The sequence below is a fragment of the Phyllostomus hastatus genome, unplaced genomic scaffold, assembly GCF_019186645.2.
Source record: "Phyllostomus hastatus isolate PE091 unplaced genomic scaffold, TTU_PhHast_1.1 phas_contig_34, whole genome shotgun sequence".
Lineage (NCBI taxonomy): Eukaryota > Metazoa > Chordata > Mammalia > Chiroptera > Phyllostomidae > Phyllostomus > Phyllostomus hastatus.
In genome coordinates this window covers 59,100,886-59,115,694 of record NW_025333857.1, presented here as the reverse complement: position 1 = coordinate 59,115,694, position 14,809 = coordinate 59,100,886, and positions in this window count along the sequence as shown.

The window sequence follows — 14,809 nt, the reverse complement described above, 5'->3', positions numbered from 1 at the left end:
CACCTTCAGATGTGCCTTTCAGAATAACTCTGAGAAAACGAGTTTGGAGATGTCAGGAAGACCCTTATGAGACACGTCTAAGAATCCAAGTAAGAGACGCCACAGGCCTGCTTCAGCAGCGCCCTGAGAATGGAGGAAGAAGAGAGAAAAGCTGAGGCACGTTTATGAAGAAGAACGGGCGGTGTTTTGCCACTGGTTCTGGAGGAGGGAAGGAGAAGAAGGAGTTGTGACAGTGGCTCTGGCTTCTGGGTTGGGCGGCCAGCTGCCATCCCCGAAATAAGGACACAGACGGGACGGGTACTCCCAGTGTAGGAGGATGCGCTCACTTGAGCTCTGCTGTGTTTGAGATGCCCGCCGTCGCCTCATTGGATCGTGTCAGTTCCATACGTGAGACATTTGATGATTGCCGTCGGACCTTGCCGCCTGCGAGGCCCTTCAGCTCTGCAGGTTACCCCGTCCACTTCCTCCATGCCAGCCCCTTCCCAAGGGGAAGACGTTCCCGTGCGGACTTGAGAAAAAGGAAATTTTCTACATTACGAATTTAGTCGTGTTCCTCTTACCCAACTTCTCCCTCAAATACCTTAGCATGGATTTCAGAATTCTGCTCCAACCTAGGGTCTCACAGGCTCTGCTTTTGGTAGTTCTTGTCCCTCTTCCTAAGCTGTTTCATCTCCGCGAGGCCCTCCAGCCCGCTCTACCCTGCAGGACTCAGCCTCAGCGTCTCCTCTGTTTGGACTCTTCCCACGTCACAATCCCACAGCTGATTCAGAGCCTCTACGTAATCAAGGTCAAACTATTACAGGACAGGCTGTCTTCAAAGCAGACGAAACCTGGGTCTGCAGCTGTGATTAATTTATGGCCTCTGCGCTGCAAACCCGCATTCCTTGCTGTGCAAGGAAACGCAAACTGCACTTCCACACTCTGCCAACAGAGGGTGCTTGAGGCACACTGACTGGCTGGAAAAGGAAGAAGGTATTTTTTTCTCCAAGGCAATAGATCAAATGTGCAGAGTTCCCTGTCCAGGGTCACTGTCTTTCCTGGTGATGGCTCCTGCTGTGGGTTGAATTATATCTCCCCCAAAGGATATGTTCAAGTCCTAACATCCAGGACCTGTGAATGTCCCCTTATTTGGAAACATGGTCCTTGCAGATGTGATTGATTAAAATGAAGTCACACTAGAGAAGGGTGGGTCCTAGTCCGACGGCTGGTGTCTGCGTAAGGATGAACGCACCGGGGGAACTACGCTGTGAAGACAGGGCAGCAATTGGAGCTACGCTACCCTGAGCCTGGGAACGCCGAGGATTGCCAGCTGCCTCTGGAAGTTAGGAGAGAAGGATGGAACAAATTCAGAGGCCCCAGAAGGGACCAGCCCAGTGGACGCCTTGATTTCAGACTTGAACCTCCCGAACCGTGAGAGAAGACAGTTCTGTGATTGTAAGTCACCTGGTTTGCGGTTAGCCCTCAGCAGGGGACAGTTTTTTCACCACAGCAGCGGGCACATGCTCCTGTGGCAAACCCAATCTCTCCTCGGAGCAAAAGAAACAGTAAATGGATGCTTAGTGGCTACAGGAATTGCTTTGGGACGATGGAAATTTCTGGAACTAGATTGAAGCGATGGTCACACAACGTTGTAAAGGAACTTAATGTCACTGACCTGTGCACTTTAAAATGGCTCCGATGGTAAATTTTATGTTTATCACAATAAAAATAAATGCGAAGAATGCTACTAGGTCTGGGGCTGAGGGAAAAGTAAATAGATTAAGAACTTAAAAAATGAGCCCTGGCTGGCGTAGCTCAGGGGATTGAGCTCGGGCTGTGAACCAAAGCATCACAGGTTCGATTCCCAGTCAGGGCACTGTTGCGCGTGGGTCACCGGCCAGCAGTGACCACGGAACGCTGTGGATGGCTCGACAATAAACACGCGAGAAATAACAACATGCACAGAGACAAACTAGTTTCTGTGGGGAAGTAGGGACGAAATGGCCACCCCCCCTAGTGGGGAGTGCGCTGATTTACCGTCCATACCTGCTTTTATTAGGCTCATTTTGCATAGTAATTCAGGTGAAGTACAGTACTCATTAGGGGAAGTAAGGAACTATAGAAAACAAAGAACTCTGCCGGTCTATTGAGTTGGGGTCTAAGAGCTGTAAGACTGAGGAACAAAATAACTTCCTCCTAAGACCCTTCTCATTCAACTGAGAGCATTCTAAACAAAGAAGGTTTCACAGTAATTTACATGTTCTTTCTTAGGCCTGATCACCCCAGGAAATCCGCACTTCCCAGTACCGAGCTGTACTACCCTGTCATTGTTTCAGGCTTAGGTGGAGCACGGGAACTAAGGCCACCGAGAGTTAAGGAGATTTTCTTCCGGACGCTGAGAACTCGGACTTTGTCAAAGCCGAGGAGCGAGGGTCCATCACCCCCTTTTGCTGCAGCCCCCCAAGTCCTTCTTTTGGGGGGCCTCCCAAAGTGATCGTGCCTGGCTTGGGTCGTTCCCCCCGTGGGGAATCTTACCCGTCTTTGGCTAACCGACCAAGCTTTTTGGGGTTCAGCAGCAGAAGCAGCATTCCTGCCAGGGAGATAAGCTTTTATCTCCTTGCAGGCTCACAGTTCCAAGGGCGTTCCCTTAGCCTTAGCTAGGCGGGGGTTTCAGCCTCTGATACCAGTCAGGGCGGTTCCCAACAGGGCACATTCCTGGGTTGCAGGCCACGGCCCGCAGCAACCGCAAATTGATGTTTCTCTCTCTCTCTTTCTCCCTCCCTTCCCTCTCTAAAAATAAATAAAAAATAAAAAATAAGAACTTAAAAAATACAGAGGACTCTTTTGCCCCAAGTTTGAGACTAGTCGGGGTTTTTTTTTTTTATTGTGGTAAAATACACATAATGTACACCCAAACCAGAAAAGAATGAGAGCTAATGGAATCCAAAATTGTTTGTAAAATGTTCTCCAACTTGACCCAGTAGGAATGGACGCACTACTCTGCAGCCACAGGGCTACCCCATTCAGGATGCTTTCCCCACAACCCCGCCTACGGGGCGGAGCTTCTCTCTCCCCGGCTTTGTGACGCAGCGCAGTGACAGAAGAAGCCCGAGGCTTGGCCTTCGCGGTCCCTGCCAGAACCCAGGCAAGGAGTAGAATGGGGCTGTTATCACCGGTGGTCGGTGAATCAGAACAATCTTCTGATTGGGTGGGTTGTGTTGACCAGTATAAATTATTTGCATATAATCTTAAACCAAAACATCCTTGTTACCTAAAACCTGGCCTTTGCCTCCATTTCTTTTAGCCCAGAGTCCAAAACGGAATAATCACGGAGGGAATTTTGAGGTGTGGTCTTATCTACTTGTACTTTGAATTTCTTCATAAGGAGAAATAAGTAGCACAGTATACAGTGATTCCTTTATAGATAACCTTCAGCCAAATGACCTCGGTTAGTGAGCTGACTTAGGCTAGCAGAGTTTAGCAATTAGCAACTTGGTCACAGCTGTGTTTAGAATTCTGGTCATTGGGATTGATCTCTACAGCACTTTTAAGTTTTGATAAACGGTATTGGAACGTCATATGGAACACAATTTTCTAGAATCAACATGGACTTGAAACTTTCACAAACTTCATTTCATTTGACATTCACCTGCCGCAGACCAAGCACACATACTTCTATTCCAAAGAGGAAGTCTCTATTAATAATACTTGCAGATTTGCAAGTACACTCACAGTTAATTCACACAAATTGCAAGAAGTCTCAAGATTGAAATCTTTCCCTTCGAAGTAGAGAAAGAAATGCTTTGAAGGTCATATATTTAAAAAAAAATTACAGTTTAAAAAGCTAACTCAACTCGAGTATGGCAGTGGCTTTAAAGAGGCAACACCAAAGGCACGATCCACGAAGGAAGTAACTGATAAGCTAGACTCCATTAAAATTAAAAAACTCCAGCTCTGCAAAAGTGAAGAGAATAAGAAGACAAGCCACGAAATGGAAGAAAGAAAATCTTTGCAAAAGACACATCTATCTGATAAAGAACGGTTATCCAAAATGTACGAAGAACTCTTAAAACTCAATAGTGAAAAAACAAGTAACTGGATTAAAAGATGAGTCAAAGACCCTAAGATTCGCCTCACCAGAGAAGATGCACCTGGTACAGAAACCAGATAAGCACATGAAAAGTTGTTCTAGATTTATGTGTCATTGGGGAAATGTAACTAAAACAACACTGAGACCCACTACAGACCTATTCAAATGCTCAAGATCCAGAACCCAGCAACGCTGAGCGCTGGAGAGGATATGGAGCGAGAGGCACTCTCATTCGCGGCTAGTGGGAAGACACGCGGGCATTTTCTTTCTGTTGAGTTTATTGGGGTGGCATTGGCAATAAAATTATGTAGGTTTCAGGTGTACAATTCTGTAACACAACATCTGTACATAGTGGTGTGTGTTCACCACCTGAAGTCAACGCTCCTGCACAATGCATCCCTCCAGCTCGGCATTTTCTTATAAAACTAAACATACTCTTACCATATGATCTAGACATCGTACTCCTTGGTATTCACCCAAAGGACCTGAAAATGTATGTCTGCCCCAAACCTGCACAAGGATACACGTGTGTACAGCAGCTTTATTCAGAATTGCCAAATCTTGGAAGCAAGAAGTTATCCTTTCATAGGTGAGTGCATTAACTGTGGTTCACGCAGACAGAGGAATATTATTTGGCACTAAAAAGAGGTAAGTTATCAAGCCATGAAAAGACATGAAGGAATACTAAAGGATATTAGTAAGTGAAAGAAGGTGATTTGAAATCATGCTGGATGATTCCAACTGTATGACATTCTAGAAAAGGCAAAACTATGGGGACAGTGAAAAGATCAGTGGCTGTCAGGGCTCAGGGGCTGCCAGAGGGAGGGATGGAGAGGCAGAGTCCAGAGAATTTTAGGGAGGTGAAAATATTCTACATGACACTGTAATAATGGACACACATCATCATACATTTATTCAAGCAAGTAGAAAGTTGCAACACCAAGAATGAACCACGATGTAAACTGGACTTTGGGTGATCGTGACGTGTCAAAGTAGGTTCATCAATTGTCACAAATGTCCCACTCTGGTGGGGACGTTGATAATGGGGGAGGCTGTGCAGGTGGTGGGGAGGGGACATTTGGGAAATATCTGCACCTTCCCCTCAACTCCACTGTGAACTTAAAACTGCCCTAAAACAAAGTCTGTAAAAAGAAATTAAGGCCATGCCCTGTAATTCTTTGTGTTTCCACAATGCCTTGTACATAATTAGCATTTCGTAGATGTTTTCTGACTGATGAATAAGTTGACTAATTTACTAGGTGAATAATCCAGGTAAAATAATTTGGAGTTGATTGGCTTTGTCTACGTATCCAATGGCAAAACAGTAAAGACAAGAAAGTGCTCTGACCATAAATTTTAACTGAATGGGTCTGCACTGTAGCAGCAGGGCTGGCATAACCCGGGCCCCCAGAGAGCTGGCACTTGTGTTGCTATGACAATGACCACTGCTTGGTCCGATCAGAAGTCATGACCAGTGGAGATGTGTCTGTGATCTCCATTTACATAAAATGAGAGAGGACTTCTTATTATAATTTCTGGATACAAGACTTTTTTAAAAAGGTCTTTCCATTCAAATTCAGTATACTTTCTTCATCTTTTATCAACTTTCTTGGCCTAAAACTTAATTTGTGTAAGTAAAAACATTACACCTACACATTCACAAATCACTAACTGAAAAACAGTCATTCCATATGAGGGGGGACCTCCCCCCAAAACTGGAGCTATCTTAGGGAGGGCGGGCCCCTTGTAGTATGGGCTTCCCCCGCTGCGTGGGTGTTCTAGGGACCCGTCTGTGTCGGTGTACCAGCTGGTGTTTGTTGTGAGAGGCCACGTTTGGCTTCAGTGAAATTTTATTTTTTGGCTTCTGTGAATTTTTCTTGAAGATTCTTTCAATGCATTTGCTCATTTCATGATGAGTAATTTACCAGTGCACCTGTTCACACTCGCTGAGAGTTCAGCAGTTTTTGACCAAAACCAGCATGACCCGCATGCCCCACCCTCCCTATGCACCCGATCTCTCACTGAGAAGCTTTGTTTGTTTGTTTGTTTGTTTATTTCTCTGGATGAAAAAAGCCCTAAGTCTTTTTGACACGTTTTGCTAATGTGGAAGAGGTGAAATAAAAAACAGCAAAAGCACAAAAAGGCATCAAAATTGACAAGTTCAAGAACTGTTTTGAGCAGTGGAAAAAATGTCTCAATAAGTGTATTGCATCAGGTGGAAAGAACTTTGAAAGTGACTAAAGTTTAAACATGTAAGAATAAATACACAATTTTTTGTTAAAAAATTCCGATTATTTTGGGTCACCACTTGTATGTGACTTTGGGATATTACAGTATTTTAAAGTTCTCTATACTTACAAGGCAAAGAATTGGTACTGCAAGATCTTTTAAAAAAATTAAAGAATATTATAATACTGGGGGAAACTAACTCAAAACCAGCATTGCTCAAAATTTCCTTTTGGTGATATCTGCTAGCCCCGAGGTCTGCTAGATGAGTGAGGTAGTTTATGCAATTGGAAGATTACAAATTTTATTGTCAATCCCATTTTTAAATTTTGTCAGATTTGTGTGAATGGAATGTCTCCTACTTTCTTGACATATTCCTACTTTTTTGAAAAAAGAGTATCTGTTCCTTATCTCTGCTATCAGAATCCACTTGAACAGGGTAGGGTGGAAGGTTCTTCCAGGTTTTTTCACACACACTCTTCGCCCACTAGTTACTTCTGTGGAAAAACTTGGTTCACAATTCTCCCACTCCTGTGGCATTCTTACTTAGGTCAAGCAGAAAAATCACACAATTCACACTGGCCGCTCCAAGTGGGTTTATATCCCGCGCCCCTAGGTCATCAAGGAGACAGAAGCCACCTGCTTACTTGCTGACCACCAGAGAGACACAGATACAAATCTTGTTGAGCACAGATTCTGGAGAGAAGTCATCCTGGCGTCCTAACTTTGCAACTGGAACTGTGAACCCAACTGAAACTATGCCAGTACCAAAGTTTTCCACCAGAGGGCGCTACCCATTTCTTCACAGTCTGTTATAATAACTAAATACCACCATTAAAAAATGGTTTCCATTTTTCTTAGCCTTTCCTCCGAATTCATGAATGAAACACTTTTCTTTAAGCCAAGCATCTAAGAAGGGAAGAGAAATCTATCCGAGTGGTTTTATAGATGGAGGGGGAGAGCTAAACATAGCTCCAATGCCCACTCTCCTGACATGGTTCATAACAGGATGGTGGTTAAGGGGAGTGTGAGCTAAACAATGTTAACACTGGCATTTGGCTCTGTTTTTACAGGGAGGAAAAACACAAAGAAAGATCTCCAGTGTGCAGGCTGACTCCTATTTACGTTTCACCTAAACAATCTACGAAGTTAGATCAAGAGTCATTTCAGAAATATTCTCCATGGTAAGATTTTACACGGGAAGCTTAAGGACGCGTGAGTGTACTAGTGAGCATGAGCAGAGATGTGAATTTAGGAGCCTTTAGTCTCCACGTGATTTTTATCTTTTTATTTGCAGTGGAAAGCATTCTACTTGATACACAAGAGGTTGGTTGTGCTGAAGAAAAGAAGTAACCCAAGTAGCCTGGGAAGGCTGGCAGAGGCGCGCGACCCAAGTATCCCGTTAGCCTTCGGTGGGAGGGGAGACGCTCCCCCCTCCTCGCAGGGAGGACCGAGAAAATGGGTGCGGATGCAGACGTGCGCAACTCCGACCGCGAACCCGCAGGGTCTCTGGTCGAATGGCTTCTGTTTCTCAGTAAGATCATCTCCTGAGGGCTGAGGTTGGAGAACAGAAGGGGAGGTGTAACGTTATTACCACACGCTGCGAGAAAGCGAACACACGGGAGAACTTCTGGGGTTGCGGGGCCGCGCTGACTGCGCCGCTGTGATGGTTCGTACTAACAGACGACCCGTCCGTCTGGATGTGTGATTCTCGCCAGTAACGCTCATGGGAAAGCACGACGGAGACAACGGTTGGTTTTATTTAGTGTTACAGGCTGTGCCAAAGTAACTGATGGAGGAAGGGGGAAGCAAGGAAGCTGGAGGCATTGGCCATGGGGTGATAGTAATGAAGCACCTGGGAATCTTATCTGAGACTCACTTGGACTAAAATTCTAACCCACAGTTATTATTGTTACGGCAGTAAACAGCCAGCAACTCAAAACCACGGCAAGCCGAGCACATAAATAAAAGACCCACAAGAATATTAAAGTTGAGCTTTATGCTCTGCCACCTTCTCATTCCTTTCTCTTTTTTCTGCGCTTATTTTTTTATTATATATTTTTAGTCCCTTGACCCCCGCCCCCACCCACCGCCTTGTTCCTTTCACGAAGAGAGGCTTTCACGAAGCCTGACCAGAGCAGCGAAGGCGTTGGCAAACGCCAGCCTGGCGTTTCAGCCTCTCCCAGCATAGGCCCCAGCCTGTCCAGGCAGAGCCCTCAGTCTCTGCTACCGGGACCCAGCCAAGAGGCAGGTGTTTCTTCAACCAAGCCTTCCAGAAAGAGCAAAGGATATAAACTGCTTTCTTGCCAGCTCACTTCTCCTGGCCAAAAGCTGCTAACTGGGCACGTTGCACGCCAGCAGTGGTACACAGGTGCTTGTTACTAAACCCTGTTCCCGAACAAGCAGAATTTTGAAGGCCACCATGGGGTTTGTGGGACACTGGTGGAAGGAGACTGTGCCATGGCTGTGTGGAGGTGACAAGATGCAGGGGTAGCATTGTGTGGAGCAGACACGCTTCAGGGAGATGACAGCCTGGTATAATGAGATCATGAAGTAGCAAGCAGACTCCAGAACAAACTACAGGGCTTCAGAATGCCCGGCAGGAGCTGGAATGATCTCCTGAGATGATGGAGTGATGTGGGAAGGGGAGAGTATTAGGGGCCACAAGGTCATTTAGATTACCCTCGTGTGCACACACTTACACCTTCATTCCCAGAGGACCATTAACGTTTTTCTGGGTTCCCCACATAGAAAACTTGAACACAGTACTTCTCAGACTGTAAGCTGTGCATCAGACTCACCTGGGGATCTTGTTCAAAAGGTGGTTTGTGGGCGGGAAGGTCTGAAGTGGGCCCTAGACTCTGCATTTCCATTTCTAACAAGCTCACAGGTGGGGCTGCTGTCGCTGCTGGTCGGGGCCACACCCGGAGGAGAAAGATTCTAATACACTTAACAGTGACCCGTTCCCACGGCACAGCCATTCCTCTGGGTGCTGCAGCTGACCAGAGGGGGGGCAACTTCTGAACAACACCCTCTTGTTATTTAGTCTGTGCCCTCCTTGAACTTGGCATGACAAAGAACGGCAAAGGACAGAGTAGATACCCCACCCCCAGCCACTTGGGTTGGAAGTGGTCAGGGGAGGAAGGAGTGCCCAGGGGCAGCCTGCAGGCCCTGTGGCTTTTGTTAGTGGGACAGGCCACCCCCAAGTAACCCACAGTGAGAATCATCACCGGATCTACCCAAAGCAATCAGAAGCTGGAGGGAAGGGGGCCGACTGGTGAGGAGCAGGTTGGGGAGTGGATCTAGATGGCAAACGCAGAAAATCAAAAAGGTCAGCAGATCCTGTCTCTCCATGAAAATGTGTTTTCAATTGCTTATTCCTTGACAGAGCACACTGGTCCCTGTGTTCATCCTCATAAACCCTTATTGGTGTAGCCCTCAGAGGCTGGAAATTGTTTTCGTGTACACTATATCACGACTCCATCAGGTGCGTGAACATGCGTGGATTGTTCAGTGATACAGGTGAAACATTTGCTCCTGAAGACACGCGAGTCACCCGAAGGTACAAAGCAGGTCAGAGGTGAGGCCAGCATTCAGATCCAGTTCTTCCGGTCACGCCCCCTCCTGCATAGATACCTGTGGGCCTTTCTGCACAATCTTGAATGGGAAAAGTAAACATTATTTTTATTACTCACTATTGAAAATAAGCACATTAAGAAGGCAGGGTGCTGTAAAAATAATCTCTGGTTAATGAATTTCAGAGTCACTCCCTATAGGAATTGCCTTAGTAGAAAATTGCCAAGTCATAGGCCGATTCAAGGACTTTTCCCTGAACGTGACCAGACCTGCAGGCTCCCAATTTAAATTTACCTTTTTTTATGTCAGCAAACGCCTTATCACAGCAACACTGCACCTACTTATATAATTTTTAATGTTCTAATCAGAAAAACAAACTGCTACTCTACAATTTATGAATTTTATATCACTAGTAACTTTGACCTAAATAACAAAAACATTAAAATATAATTTGCCTTCACCCGAAATTCTTTTGATGTAAAATGAATAATTTGATATAAGAACCTTCAGGGCAGATTTCATTCCATAATAATGAGAGGCTAGGGCAGACTAAAATGTCTCTGAATCCTGCCTCATTGCCTTCCAAAATTTAGGGTCATTTCTTTTTTCTTCTTTCCTCTTTTTGACTTCTCTCTTCCCTCCTTCCTGTCTTATACCTACTCAGGGGACCCAAGTTTTCCTCTGAACCAAGTGCCTACATCAAAGGTTCCCACTGATGTATATAGTAAGCTATATAATAGGAATAATCTGTAATAAGTATTTTCTAGTGATTTGAATGGACAGAACAATGAAACATTATTCAGCCTTAAAAAAAAAAAAAGGAAGCCCTGGCTGGCGTAGCTCAGTGGATTGAGCACAGGCTGCAAACCAAAGTGTCGCAGGTTCAATTCCCAGCCAGGGTACATGCCTGGGTTGCAGGCCATAACCCCTAGCAACCGCACATTGATGTTTCTCTCTCTCTCTCTATCTCCCTCCCTTCCCTCTCTAAAAATAAATTTTAAAAATCTTTAAAAAAAAGGAAATCCTGTCACATGCTACAAAATGGATGAAACTTGAGAACATACTAAGTGAAATAAACTTGTCACCAAAAAAGCAAATACCGTATGATTCCACTTCTGTAAGGCATCTGAAGGAGTCGGGCCTACAGACACAGGAGCAAAACTGTGGTTGTGGGCGGCGTGGGGAGACAGGAGTGGGCCGTTGTAGTTCAGTGGGCACCGAGTTTCAGTTTTGCGGGGTGAAAAATTCCAGAGACCTGTTAGACAATAATGTGACAATAGTTAATACTTCAGCTACACAGTCTAAAGTGGCTGAGGTGGTAAATTTGATGTTAGGTGTTTTTCGCCACAAGTTTTTAAAAATGTAAACACCATTTAGCTTTCAGGCTACACAGAAATAGACAGTCGGCTGGATTTGACCAGAGGGCCACCTGTAGCTCACCGACTCCTGATCTAATTTAGGGTCCCCCTTACAGTTCTCCAGACGTCTATCCTGTCTGCCTCAGTGCAGTCCAGACCCATGCACCGCATTCAGTTTCCTGTCCCTTCAGTCTCCTTTCATCTGGAACAGTCCCTCAGTCTTCCCTTGTTACGTGACCTTGGCACTTCTGCAGTGGGGGCGAATAGTATGTGCTTCCCTGGATTCCACTCCGCATGGGCCAGGTGAGCTTTGGGAATTTTCACCCCCCAGGCTAAGAGCTGAGGTGAGTGGCAACTTGACCAATTGTCCTAATAGCCCTTCCTTCACCCAGAAGACAGTTGGACTTGATAAATTCTCACCAGGAAGGTCGCCCAGGCTTAGCCTATTCCATCCCCAGGAGATCAGGGCTGTTTTCAGTGGTTTCAGAAACCAGGCCAAGGGTGGGGGCTACGGAGGTGGTTATGCCAACTGTGGAGGAGGAGATCATGGAAGTGGAAATTGTAATGATTTGGGAAATGATAACCAGCAACCTTCTAACTATGGCCCAATGGACAGTGGAGATTTTAGTGGTAGCAGGAACATGGAGGACCCTGTGGTGGAGGAAACTGTGGCCCTGGAGGAAGAGGAAGGGAGTGGGGGTTGTGGAGGGAGAAGCCGATATTGAGCTTCTTCCTGTTTGCCACGGGCTTCGCTGTGGAACCAGGAGAGGCTGAGAGCCCAGAGGTGACAGAGCACCTTCAGGGCATTGAACAACCATGTGAAGGAAACTCTTATCTCAGCCCTGCATCCGTGTGCAGGGATGCGGTGGGAGACGCCAGAGCGGACGTGGAGAGCCGTTTGTGAGTGGATCGGATTATGGAATAATGTTACCTTACTGCGGTGGAAGGACTGAAAAAAAAAAAAAGACCTTTGAGACAGTTTCTTAGCTTTTTAATTGTTGCTTATTTCTAGTCATCTTTGTAAGAGGGTAGAAGCATTCCTCCTTTGACAATGTTAAGTCTGTAAGCTCCAGGTGACATGTGAAATCTTTTTCTCAGAGTTTTGAAAAGCTGTTAGCCAGGATCACGGTGTAATAAGACATAACGTTTTTCCTTTAAAAGCATCAAGTGCCTTTGTAGAGTTAAGAAGCTGTTGGACACTTATGATGCAATAAAATAATTCTAAAGGAAGTAAAAAAGAAAGAAACCAAAACCACAATGGCTTACAAAGCCCTTTCCCCGCCCCCACCCCACCTTAACCAGGAGTCCAGAGTAGGACGTCCAGGGCTCAGGAAACCAGATTCCTGTCCCCTGCTCCCCTGTCATCTCGAGTGAGTGGCTTTCTTCTCCACGGTCACGAAATGTCTGTTGCACGGAGAAGCACTCTACACTCCAGGCAGGAAGGACAAAGGACAAGAGACGCATATCTGTTGAGTTTATTACTTTTTATTTTAATCAGGACACCAACAACTTTCCTGAAAGTCCTACCCATTAGATTAGATTTCTGGTCACATCTTACTGAGCAGAACTGTGCCCAAACCCCAGCTACAAAGGAGCCCAGAAAGGTGAATGCCCTACCTGAGCACACTGCTCCCCTGGACAGAACCGGGGAAGGACTAAGGGGAGGCTGCGTATCGGTCAGGGAAGCAGCACGGTCTGTCCCTGGATCTGCTGAGCTTGAGACGTTTTTTCCAAAGTCTTTGTATCTGGTTCTCTGCCGTGAGTTATATATGTATTTTTTCTTACTTTAGTTGCTTTGCAACATTTCTGTTAGAGAATGGAGAAACCATAAACTCTCCGTGCCCCAAATGGGAAAGGACATGTTGCAAATGGATGTCACCACTTAGACTAAATATTTCAGGGAAGAAAGGGAAGGAGGTCGTCCAGTGTCCACGTGGCAACTGGACTGTGGCAACATCTCTCTTTGACTTCACTGCTTAAGGAGGTGGGGGCGGGGTGTTGTGGGTTCTTTGCTGCTAATATTTGATTTTGTACCTCGGGCCCAAAGGGTTGAGTTCGTCAGAGTTTATGGTACATTATCACCACCGGTCTGCTGAATTCTCTCTCTGTCTCTCTCCGATTTCTCTCTCTTCCATTAACCTGTGTTCCTTGAAAACAACAAAAAACTCTCCATCCCCTACTCTTTTTCTCCTCCTGCTGTCAGCAACTCTTGTGACATGTCTGACGTGCAGTTTGGGGTTTTGGTAAATGTTCTCGCATAATGTGTGCTGTGGACATATCCTTGTAATTTATGGAAGTGGTGTTGGGTTTCCTACGTCACTCTGTTCCTTGTTTTTCTCACGCAGCGTTGTGCTGTTAGGGTTCACCCAGGTTGCTTTGCGCACAGCTCACCCAGGGCTTCTGATTGCTCCACGGTGTCTCACAGTGCGCCTCCACCATAGTAACCCAACGCTCTGTTGTGGGCTGAATTGTGTTCCCCTCACATTCGTGTGTTGAAGTCCCAACCCCAGCACCTCAGAATGTAACTGAATTTGGAGACAGAACTTCAAAGAAGTGATTAAGGTTAGATGAGTTGCTATGAGTGGGCTCATACCCAGGGGACTATCTGTGTGGAGACAGGCCCTTGAAAGAGATGACTCACTTCGACAGAGACAGTTAGGTGGGTGCCTAATCCCACATGACTGGTGTCCTTAAAGGAGAGAGAGGGACACCAGGGATGTGCCAGGACAGAGAAATGTCTGTGTGAAGACACAGGAAGAGGAAGGCCATCAGCGAGCCAAGGAGCGAGGGCTTAGCAGAACCCTGACCTGCCAACACTTTGTGTTGGGAACAGTCCTGCCTGGTTTCAGGAGCTGTAACCCCCACCCCCCTCCCCATGGCTAAGGCTGAGTGAGCAACCTTCGGACCATAAGCCCCTAAGGAGACAAGCTTATCTCCCTGGCAGGGGTGCTGCTTCTGCTCCTTTTTCTTCACCCTGCCTGGCCCCCAATGCTTGATCAGTCAGCCAATGATGGGTAAGATTCCTTAAGGAAGGCCACAGGGAAGGACTTGGGGGGCTATAACAAAAGGGGGTGATGGACCCTCGCCCCTCGGCTTTGACACAACCTGAGTCCTTATTCTGTCTGTGAGAAGTCTCCTAATCTCTTGGCTGCCTTACTTCCCCTGCCTGACTTAAGCCTGAAGAATGAGAGAGGGCGGTGCAGCCCTGTGCTGGAAAGGGCAGGTTCCCCAGGGCTAACAAAGAATGCATGAAATCCTATGAAACCTACTCTGCTAATACCCTCAATTTAAATAATAAGGGACCAAGCAGGAAGTGAGTTTGTTCCCCAAAGTTTTACAGCCCTTTAGCTATCTGACCCTGACTCAACATAGGCTCTCAAAGTTCTTTGAATGTTATCTATTATTTAATCATTTCTGCCTGACAATGATTAATGAGCTTTATTTCTGTGCAAATTGAACCCAATGAAAGCTTGTCAAGACAAGGGTCAGGGCGCTCTCCCCTTGAGAGAGTAGCCATGTAGCCCCTTTTCCCTCCACAGGACTCGGTAGTCCATGTGAATTTGTCTCGTATCTCATCCAT